Consider the following 12,424-nt stretch of genomic DNA (forward strand, 5'->3'; position numbering starts at 1 on the left):
AAGGTTGTGCAGTTGAAGATTCTTATACCTCATGCTCAAGAGTGTTGAGTTAGAATTTCAGGGGATAGGATTTTGGAATTCTTCATTAATTGCTGTGTATATTGAAGTTTGGGAACCACTGCCTCCATGCATCTCAGTTGGAACCACCACTGGAGGTTGAAGCTCCACATCTTGTTAGGACTAAGATGGCCCTGAAGGGACATTTCTATCCACTGCCTTCAAAAGATAGCTGGACCTTACCTTTTCCTTCTGAATCTCTTCATTTACTGCTTTCTTTTTACTTAGTTCTTTTTTTTTCCCTGTAGAAATAACTGGGAGAGAGAAAATAGAGATATAATTTTATTAACTCTCAATTTTAAATAATTCTTAAATTATACAGCCTTCAGATATACTCTTTTTTTTTTTTATTTTTCCTTTAAAATTTTTATCCCTGTTTTTTTCTTTCTCTGTTCCTGTTACTGTCTTAAACTATTTTCTGTTACTGGCTGGAAAAATAGTGTGAGATTGGCATCAGTGTTATTTGGAGAAATTCAGTAAAATAATTACCTTTAAGCCAGAATCTGGGAAGGCATTTTGTATTGTTATACAGAATTGAGAATCATATTTGTGCAGCAATGCTTTATACAATTTGTTTACTTTATCCCTTGTTTTTGCTTCATTTTGTCATAATGAATGCCCAACTTCCTCTTGGTAGACTGACCGGAAATAAATATTGTCTTCTAATGTATGAGTGAAAAGTAAATAGAAGAGTATCGGTGCTATTTATAGAACTCTTCATACCAACTTTTTTTAAAATGGTAGCATGGATATTAAGAATTAAGAATTTTAACACTCCCCATTTGCTCCACTGAGAGAGAAATAGTCATTAGAAATTCAATTTGGACTTGTGGTGAAACAGTTAAAACACAGGGGCATGGAGCTTATGCTCTGCCACTTAACAGCTTTGTAATCTTAGGCAAATTTTCTAATTACTACACTCTGTTTCTTTATCTATAAAATGGTAACGAGAATAGTGTCTACTGCAAAGGGCTATTTTGAGGATTGTGCAAGTTCATGTAAAGCATTAGAATGCAGAATGCTCTGCCTGATTCAGTGTATTGCTAAAATAATAAATTTTTTTATTATAGTTATGTCATGTCATTATCTTTCTTAATGGGTTCCCTTTGAAATTAACAGTGACTCACAGTGCCAAAGGTATTCCAGGCCCCTGCCCAAAGTTTTGCAAAGGGAACCCAACTACCTCTTTTTTTTCTAAGTCTCTGGGGCATGTGTTTATTCCTTATTTCTTTCCACCAGTGCCCGCAATAGGAGCCTACACTTAACACTGTGTGTCCCTTTTTAAATGTTCATTGCTTTAACACACTGCTTAGTATTCAATAGATGGGCTATACTTCCTAGAATTAACAACAAATGGGAAATAGAATGTAAAAAATCTGTTCCATGTGGGACTGTGTTTATCAAAACACTCATAGAGAGCAATTGATCAGGGCTGAGACAGATTTTCTTAAAAGAGCTTCAGAGATGAGAGGATTCTAACATGATAACACCTGAAAAAAAAGCAACTAAATACAAGCACTTTTATTTTTAAAAAGAAAAACACACAATTAAATGTATCAGTCCCAATACACACTACTGTATTTATGTCAAAAGTTTATTGTTAAAAAATTTAGAGCTATTGATGTAGTAGAATCAACCAATTTCTTGGAGAGCCCTTTAAACATTTGCTCATAACCTGTGTTTGTATCATTGACTGGGGTGATATTTTGATGTGTTCTTCTTCCCTACTGTGTTTTTCTCAACCTTTCTAACTGAAACATCTATATTATCTTCCACATTTTGATGCACTTTAAAAAAAGTCATGAAACGTTTTCAGTTACTTCTAAGTAACTGAAGGAGCACTTGATTAAAAGTTGATTGAAAGTGATCATCTGAATTTTAGTTTGGTAAAGATGATAGTTGGAATTTATACCAGGGAGTTTATAATCAAGATTCTTTTTTCATTATTTGATGTAGCTTGAGAAATACGAGAGCAAATAATTTTTAATACAATAACTTGTTTCCCTTAAAATATGCATTCTTGAAGGGGACGGTGGAGGTAAATACAAAGCAATTTAACAGTGACTTTTTTTCTCCAATTGATCTGTTATCCATCCAAATAGCCAAAAAACATTCATTTCTCCAAAGTGATCTAGTGGTGTTTTCTGGGTTTTTCCTGCTGTGTCCCCTTTCTAGGGCTGGGGTTGTAGCCCAACAGTAGAGCACTTGCCTAGCAAGTGTGACACACTAGGTTCAATCCTTAGCACCCCATAAAAGTAAATTAAACAAAATAAACGTGTTGTATCTATCTACAACTAAAGAAACTAAAACAAAACAAAACATGTGTCCCCTTTCAATTTGAATTTATCTATTTATTCATTTATTTTTTATTGATTTAAAAAAAATAAATGACAGTGGAATGTATTACAATTCTTATTACACATATACAGCACAATTTTTCATATCTCTGGTTGTAAACAAAGTATGTTGACATCAATTCCTGTCTTCATACATGTACTTTGGATAATGATGTCTATTACATTTCACCATCCTTGCTAATCCCCTGCCCCCTCCCTTTCCTTCCCACCCCTCTGCCCTATCTAGAATATCTAGGAATAGATATTCCCCTCATGGCTCCCCACACCCCATTATGAGTCAGCCTCCTTATATTAGAGAAAACATTTGGCATTTGTTTTTTGGGGATTAGCTAACTTCATTTAGCATTATCTTCTCCAACGCCATCCATTTACCAGCAAATGCCATGATTTTATTCTCTTTTTTTGCTGAGTAAAATTCCATTGTGAATATATGCCACTTTTTTTTTATCCATTCATCCACTGAAGGGCATCTAGGTTAGCTCCAGTTTAGCTATTGTGAATTGTGCTTCTATAAACATTGATGTGGCTGTGTCCCTGTAGTATGCACTGTGTCCTTTGGGTATAGACTGAGGAGAGGGATAGCTGGGTCCAATGGTGGTTCCATTCCAGATTTCCAAGGAATCTCCATACTGCTTTCCATATTGGCTGTACCAATTTGCAGTCCCACCAGCAATATATGAGTGTACCTTTTCCCCGACATTCTCTCCAACACTTATTGTTTGTCTTCATAATAGCTGCCATTTCTGACTAGAGTGAGATGATATCTTAGAGTAGTTTTGATTTGCATTTCTCTAATTGCTAGAGATGATGAACATTTTTTCATATATTTGTTGATTGATTGTACATTCTCTTCTGAGAAGTATCTGTTCAGGTCCTTGGCCCATTTGTTGATTGGGTTCAATTTGAATTTAAAGTAAAATAGTTCAGTGACTTTTTTCTTTTTCTTTTATACTACTGGGATAGAACCCAGGGCCTCACACATGCTAGGCAAGTTTTTTGTCACTGAGCTACATCCCATTTTTTTTTTTTTTTTTTTTATTTTACTTTGAGACTGGATCTCACTAAGTTGCTGAGGCTAGCCTCAAATTTGCCATTCTCCTGTTTTAGCCTTCCTGGTAGATTGGGTTACAGATGTATACCACTATGCCCAGTAACTTTACTTCCTTTTGAAGAAGGAGGACTTGCAGGTCCATTTTAGAAAATCGAGAACTTTTTTTGTTCCTCATTTTTTTTTCTAGCTCTTTTAAAAATTTGGTCATTAATTCACATATTTAGCTAGTTCAGATTAAATGCCTCTTTTGTTTTTCACATATCTCACTTTAATTTTTGCATGATACCCTCTGTAAAATAGTTTTTTCTTTACCTTCATATATTAATGAAAGAATAACCCTTCTTCATGTCAGTTTGAAGTGCTGAGACTGAGGTGATATCTTGGTGCCTCATCTCACCAGTGAGCTACAGAAGGATCACAGATTCCTGTGAATCCTTGCTTCCCTTCTGGCACTCTGTGCAGTCCACACATCTCCACCGATGGGCTTATGGTATGTCAACTCTCCTTTTGAATTCTATAGAAGGCCTCGTGGAAGTGTGGGCCGGCTGGAAAGAAAGTTACTATTACTATTGGTGTTGGAAGCATTTATAAGGAGAAAATCTTTCCATTTATCTTGTTTTCTCTTTACTTTTTCTCTCTTCTGGTCTCCTTATGTATAGGATGCAACCACTCCACCTGATCCCCGGTTGTTTTTTTCTGGAGTGCTGTGATATTTTATTTATATTTCTATCATTTTCAGGATCTATGGATTATAATTTACTTCCTTTTACATACACACCTTCCTATAAAATCCCATCATTTCAAGACCTTTTGGCACATAGTATATACTTAACTATTTGAATGAATAAATGAAGATCTTTATTTTGGAAAAGATCTAAATAAATAAAATACCTGCTAAGCACACAAGTGGTGCAAGATTAGAGGGAAAGTCTTGCGTGTGTACTGAAACAGTTCCTGGACCATTTTAGAGGCTCAAATACCAAGTGTTAAAGATCATTTGATGGATATATAAAAAAATCAAAGAGATAATTAACTTGAATTTTTAAATTCATGTAGGATAAAAATCCAACTGTGTAGATATGAATAGGAATGTGATCAATCTTATTTCATCAATAGAAAACCAAATCCCTTACCTTTCTGTTGAGAGCCACAGCCTGAGGCTGTTTAAAGATTCTGTATTTAATTTATTTTCTGATAGTCAGTATGTAGTTAATGCTATAGTATCTCTTGAAGATGCTGGTAGGATTTCCCCTTCTTCTACTGTTTTCTCTTTGCTTTCCACTATACAAAGTCTAATCTGGGACAGAAAAGATCCATTCTTTATAGGACATATCAGGGCACATACAGGATTGCCTGGAGCCCTTAGTTTGGGCAATGATTTAGCAGATAAAACTACACATGACATACATATTTTCTCTACACTAGAAGAAGCTATAAATTTTCATAAAAAGTTCCATGTCAATGCTAATACTTTACAAAAGCACTTTAAAATAACTAAGGAACAAGCTAGACAAATAATAAAACAATGTCAAAATTGTGTGACCTTTTTACCACAAGTTAATCTTGGAGTCAATCCTAGAGGATTGATACCTAACCATATTTGGCAGATGGACGTCACACACTTGCCAGAATTTGGAAAATTAAAATATTTGCATGTTACAGTTGATACTTCTTCTGGATTTTTGATGGGCTCCCTTCATGCCGGAGAAAAAACTAAAGATGTTATAGCTCATTGCTTACAAAATTTTGCCACTGTGGGTGTTCCAAAACAGTTAAAAACAGATAATGCCCCTGGTTATACTTCTACCTCTTTTAAACAATTTTGCTCAACATTTGGCATTACTCATATAACAGGAATCCCATACAATCCACAGGGACAAGGCATAGTTGAAAGAGCTCATCAAACTATTAAAATGTACTTATTAAAGCAAAAAGAAGGAATTGGGAAGGGGTATATATTCCCCAAAGATAAACTTAAAATAACCCTTTTTACTCTAAACTTTTTAAATTTGGATTCATCAGGACTTAGTGCTGCGGAAAGGCATATGTGTCCAAAAAATGTACATAAGCCCAAGGTACTTTGGAAGGATATTCTAACAGGACAATGGAAAGGTCCTGACCCAGTAATTGTCTGGAGTCGAGGGTCTGTTTGTGTGTTTCCACAGGGAGAACAGCAGCCGATTTGGATTCCAGAGAGATTAACCAAGGTCCTGACCCAGTGATTGTCTGGAGTCGGGGGTCTGTTTATGTGTTTCCACAGGGAGAACAGCAGCCGATTTGGATTCCAGAAAGATTAACTAAAGCGATTTCTACAGACCAAAAAGAAGATGATTTGGCTCAAATCCATAACAACTGATATCCAAAACTCCAGTTTGGCTATTCTTACATCTGCAACAGAACCAGGATGCTTTTTTCAATATCTATTTTATTATTGCCCTTTGCCATATCATGAAGTTCTATTTTGTTTTTTGAGCTCATACAGACCTAGGTTAATGTTTTGCTGATCAGTTCTATTTTTTGACTATAGAGTTTTTAAACATTGCAATGGAGATTTCACCTGTAAAAAGTTATAAGGCCTTTACTATAATGTTATGTGTTGTATGTATTATATTATGTGTGCACACTTGTGTTTTGTGTTATATGTTTGAATGTACGTATGTCCATATATCATATATGATGAGCGCTCATGATAAAATGGATCCAAATTTTTTTTTTCACGTGATTTATATGGTTTAATTTAAATTGGGTAAACAACTGTTGAGGATTGTTTTAATATGTAAACAAAAAAGAAGGTTAACAGATCTGTTTGTTTACTTTCACCTTTCCTTTTCATTATATTTAATAATTCTCTTAAAGACAATGTAAATTGTTAAGAAAATTGTTTTCTTTTAGTGCCTTCTGTAATGTTACATAATTTTTTCTTTAGCCATTATTGCCAGAATTCCTATCTTCATCCCAGTGCCGGTGAAGACAATGTAAATTGTTAAGAAAATTGTTTTCTTTTAGTGCCTTCTGTAGTGTTACATAATTTTTTCTTTAGCCATTATTGCCAGAATTCCTATCTTCATCCCAGTGCTGGTGAAGTCAAAGATAAAACCAATCTACAGCTTATACAATAGCCATCACTGAACTGCTTGCAGAACTTGCCTGGACACATTGTGAGCTCACCTGTATGCATTGTGAACTATCTATTGGTGCAGCGACTTATGGTAGTGTTGGGGTATTTTTGCTGATGATGTCACCGGTGGTACAATTTTTCAAAGGAGCCCTCAATTGGCTTAATGTCATGGCATTTTGCATCCTCCTCTACTAGTGATGGTCTAAAATTTGGGGGCCAACAGAGGTGAGGCAAAGAACCTCACCCCCCCACAGGTGCAAAGGCCTATCCACAAGTATGGCTGTATGCTGGACCGGTAGTCAGTGACGGGTATGATCCAATTGCAGTGGTACCAACCTAAGACAGGAGGCTGACGCCTAGAGGTCAGTTCATCCGATGACGGGTAAGGACCATATGTTGAATTGGACTGCCTAACAGGCACGGTCCCTAAGCCACATGCTTGTTGTTTAAACAGAGAGGGGGAGATGTTGAGAGCCACAGCCTGAGGGGCCCCAGCAAACTTCCAGCTGCCAGCAAACTTCCAGCTGCCGGCTGATGATTGGCTCACAGCAGCCCCAGCAACATCTAGCTGATTGGCTCCTCGGCCCCAGCAACATCTAGCTGATTGGCTCCTCTGCAGTGATGCTCATTGGACTGTTTCCCTGCCCTTTCAGACCACGGAGCTGCTCATTGGGGGACTTTTTTGGCTCCGCCCACGTGACCCAGCCAATCGGCCTCAAGAGCAGGAGGATTGTGGGAGGTGGAGAGAAGCTTGGGTGGGAGAGAGAGGCTTGTGGAAAGCCGGTGGTGGCAGTTGAGGCTCTGAGGGTTTTTCCTGAGAGACTATTTTGTTTGTCGTGTGTGGTTCTAAAAATAAAGTTAGTTTCTTTTGACAAGTGGCTCCTGATTGTGCCCAGCCAGACTGCGGCACCTTTCTTTGAAATCAATGCCCAGAGAGCAAATAAAGACTTATTTTGGAAAGGTAATTCATATACAGAAAATTATAGAATGAAAAACATATATATATATGTATATATGTATATATACATGACTTGAGTGTAGTTCAGTGATAGAACACTTGCCTAACGTGTACAAGGCCCTGAGTTGGATACCCAGCTCTGCAAAAAGAGAAAGAAAGAAATTGTATGGAAGATGATCTGGTAGAAATAAGACAGAAAAATTTCTGAAGATATCCTAAAAAAAAAAAAAAAGTCTGTTTCTGTGCTGGCTGGATGAATTGTAACTCACCTTTGCTCTACAAAGGATTTGAGCAGCTTATAAATATCTATGTCTAAAAAGATCATAAAGAAATGTATCATCTAAAAGGAATTTAGGATAGAACAATAAAATGAAGTAGAGTTAAACTAGAACACTGAAATGTATCTTAGAAATTCCTACAGTTTATTTTAAAGGTGCTTGGAAATTTATCAGAGAAGAAAGGGAAATATGAACAATTCTGTATGATCCTCAATGTCCATGAGATTGAAAACAACAGTTTCTCAGAGACACACAACTTTGATGGCCTCTAATAATGCCCCCCGCCAATGCTTCTGATGATCCCTAAGAGATTTTGTGTGATGTAATGCAATTGTAGTAACATAATTCATTTACATGTTTTGTCTAAATGCTTTAACACATATTTGTGGGAATTCTGTAAAGGACCAAGGGTAAATTGATAGTGTTCTATCCCTCTGAGTGTCTCACTTAATCAAAAGATAAAATACAGACTAGAAGGACTGTTTCCAGCAGAGAATGCTTGTGTGTTTGCACATGCATGAATATGTGTGTATATTTAGGGGCCAGTAAAACTGAACAAATTTCTCTTTAGCTAGCTGAATTCTGGGTGTGGATATCTTTTGTTGACAGTGAGGAGCAGATTCATGCTATTAAATAAATAAGTAAGCAGAACATAAGTTTTATTCCATTTAGGAAAATTTAAATGTTTAACTCCATTTTCATTTCTCGAGGACATAGTATATCAGATTAAAAACATATACCATTTATTAAGTGAACCAATCATAAGGCATGCTGTTTAAATGAAGTTTAGTGAATTTTCTTTCAATAAAGTTTACTAGATTTGAATCAAATTGATGTATACCATTAGAGAAGCTGAATTTAATAATTTTATATATATTTAGAAATTTACATTTAAGTAAATTTTATATTAAGTAAATTATATAAAGTAAATTTAAGTAAAAGTATTTTTACTTAAAATGTAAACCTGCTTAAGACTTCTTATTTTTAGAAGGCATAGTTGATATAGTTGAAAGGGGAAATTTTTATTTTCCTTTTTTATCAAAGATGTATATCTTATTCATTATCTTGTTGATATCTCTACAAATATGAAACTCATATGTTTTGTTTTATGAGTGATGGGCTTATTTTATGATAAAGAAATTCCTTCTGAAAATATTGGAATTGTATGTATCCCAGAATTTTAGATTATGCTCAGAGTTGTATGAAGTAACTTTTTAAAAAAATAGAATATTTAAAGTTCTGTCAGGAATTTCTGTCTCCCTTTTTGCTTCATAGTGATTTAAAAACAAAACAAAACAGAACATTTAGTTTCTTAAATTTTCAAAAGGGTGAGTGAAGGCGGTGGCAGTTTTTGTATAGCCCTCTCACTGAGTTATTCTCTGAAAAGAACAACTCTACTCGATGAATATTTAGTAAAGATGGCCTATCAGTCTCAGAGCTGGTTAAATGGTTTAACACATATTTGTGGGAATTCTGTTAAGGACCAAGGGTAAATTGATAGTGTTCTACCCCTCTGAGCGTCTCACTTAATCAAAAGATAAAATATAGAATAGAGGGACTATTTGCAGCAGAGAATGCTTGTGTGTAAACCTGCTTAAGACTTCTTATTTTTAAGGCAATTCTGGAAAGTGCCCTGGCTCCTGGGAGGAGTAGACTGTTGGTAACAAGTACATTGGTTTATGTGAGTTGATCACTTTCATCCAGGGACCCCTATGAGTGTTAAGATAAAACTGTGTTCTCAACTCTACCTGCATGGAGATTCTAGTGTTGAGACCTTACTCAGGAGCCAGTTCATTTATTTGTTCCAATCATGCCAACTTTTCTAGGCTACTTTTACCATTTCTTGGGCTTTCTTTATTTTTTTTTTCTTCCTATGCCTTCTTTACCATGTTTTTTCTCTTTTATTCTCTATCATTTTCCTTCCCTTTCATATTTTTATTTCTTAGCTGTGTTCATTCACTTGCCCTTTATTTTGCAGTAGAGTTATTCCATGCATCTTTTTTCTTCTCAAAATCCTGATGCTCTAAATTTCCTACATTCCAGCTTCTGATTTTGAAGAGAGAATTTTGAGATATAAATTTTTCTTAAATGTGTGAACACATGGCTTCAAGGAAATGAAGAGAACAGTGAAAGGGATAAAGGTTAGAATAGGAGAATAAATTCCATTCAAGTAGCTATTGGACTGGAGGAAAACTGGGAATTTGGGCATAGGTATTCAGAATGCTTGATAACATTTATAGTAAGCATTGTTTTCTAATACATTGTTCTGATAAATTGCACTGTTCTTATTGACCACCAGAGTCAGAAGTTTGTTTTGGGGGGCAGATTACCAGGTCATAAACTATAGAAAAAAAAGCTATGAAGCATTGTATGCATTTCTTTTTCTTTTCTTTCTTTCTTTCTTTCTTTTTTTTTTTTTTTTTTTTATGTGGGTACCAGGAATTGAACTCAGGGCCACTTTACTACTAAGCCCCAGCCCCAACCCTATTTTGTATTTTATTTAAAGACAGGGTCTCACTGAGTTGCTTAGCGCCTCACTTTTTGCTGAGGCTGACATTGAACTCACAATCCACCTACCTCAGCCTCCCGAGCAGCTGGGATTACGGGTGTGTGCCACTGTGCCTGGCCCATGGTATGCATTTCTAATGTAAAGAACTACCAGGAGATCACTTGACTGTTCTAAGGCTATCAAAATAGAAACAGCAAGAAAAGAAAGTTTCCCCCATGTGTACCAAGGCAGGATTTATCTTCAATCTATTATTTGGGAGGATTTGGAAGTAATAAAACATAAGAGTCTTCCAGATTTGGGATTTAACTGTTGACTAGCTTTGATACTAAAGATCTTTATTCAAATTTGGTGAACTCTGGTGTTGAATTCTAAGAGTTTTTTGGAGTTGTCTGGAATTATGGTTGTATTTTAAGTCTACTTGTTTATGTTCTGCTGTCACCATAACATCTATTGGTGACTACTTCAAGCTTTTCTCAATGATTTTGTTTTGAAAAACGACTCAGCTAAAGTTCAAGAAGTAGCCAAAGGCAAGGCAAGTATCTTTGCTACCTCTTGTAAAATCCTTATTCTCTCTTTCCCTACCCAGCTCACCCAACTTTTCATGGTGGCACCCAGTTTCATATCTTGATCATTCTTTTGATCTTTCACTTATTCTCTTATTCATTCCTATAATTACTTAGTAAATATTTTAAGCAACTGCTATGTGCCAGGTACTATTCTAGATGTTTTGGAATATGATAGAGGAACAATTTTGACACAAGTTGCTGCTTTCATGGAGCTTATGTTCCAGTGGAATTGAGAGATAATAAGTAGGCACATCAAGTAAATTGTGGAATGTAGGATGTGATGGTCCATGTTTTGGAGAAAGTAAAGACTGGGAATAGGGAATGTTGCAGGGTAGGGAGTTGCTACTTTAAATAGATCACTCCAGGAGGCTGGAGCAAAGTCCTGAGGGACAGGTCAAGGAAGCAGGGCATGCAGATATCTTGAAGAAGAATGAGCACTCTGAGCTTTAGAGAATAGCTGCTGTGGCTTTGGAGACCTGGTGGAGTAGGGAATCATTGGTATATTAGAGAATGGAGAGCTTGCCCAGGTGGCTGGAGCATAGTGAGCAAGGGGGAAAGGCAAAGGTGGTTAAACCTGTTAGGTATCATGGGCAGGTCAAACAAGGCCTATGGACCTGTCTAAATATGGTGATATTCATCTGAGCACAATGAAAACTTTCAGTGTAGCTTAATGGTATGTTATCTGTTTAAATACTAAGTACTTTTTAATTATTCTGTAGCATTGTCACGTGCATCAGTTACAAAGCTATTGAATTGGGAATGTCAACATGATTGTGAAAAGTGCCTGCTATACTTTGTGTCCTGTATCTGGTCTGTCAGTCACCGGGAGCAATGTGATAGGCAAGAGATATAACCTTTAGTCTTCATCCTACCACCAACTGCTTGTGTTAACTGCTGGGGATTCTTATCTTCAAATACAGAGGGTGGATGAGATTAGTGGTTTTCAGGCATTGGGAACTCCTAAAGCCCCTTTAAATTTTTTAATTAATTAATTAATTTATTTTTGGTACCAGGGATTGAACCCTGGGACACTTTAACACTGAACTACATCCTCAGTCCTTTTTATTTTTTTAAATTTTGAGATAGGACCTAAGTTGCTGAGGCTGACCTCAAACTTGGAATCCTCTTGCTTCAGCCTCAAAAGACACTGGGATTACAGGAGTGTGCCACCATGCCCAGCTTTATTTTTAAGTTTTTAAATTGCATTCAGGCTTCACTTAGAAGAAAGTTCCCCTCAGCTTAAACAAAATTCCCAGTGTGGTTATCTCTTTTGTTTTCCAGTGTGATGAATTTGCAGTCTCATAGAAGTTCAAATGACAATATTCCTTCTGAATCCTTTATTACTCAGTGTTTCAATAGCAGTATTAACTATCTCTCATTGAAGTCAGAAGATAATATGTCAACAGTTAGATAAGGCTTTTGAGATCCCATCCTTCAAGACTGAGGTGGCTTCCATTATATATGAATTTTAAATAAGTGACTAATATAAGTAAACATCTTAGTCAGTACTCCTAGCACAACAATATAGAG

General features: G+C 36.1%; 1 protein-coding gene across 2 annotated transcripts in view; it reads left to right on the forward strand.

Annotated features, from left to right (window-relative positions):
• Positions 1 to 12,424, forward strand: part of Fmn2 (formin 2) — a 377,915-nt gene that overhangs the window by 95,417 nt on the left and 270,074 nt on the right. The window lies entirely within an intron of this gene.

This window comes from Marmota monax, unplaced genomic scaffold, assembly GCF_021218885.2.
Source record: "Marmota monax isolate L192 unplaced genomic scaffold, Marmota_monax_Labrador192_F-V1.1 WCK01_AAM20220418_F8-fsc00090, whole genome shotgun sequence".
Lineage (NCBI taxonomy): Eukaryota > Metazoa > Chordata > Mammalia > Rodentia > Sciuridae > Marmota > Marmota monax.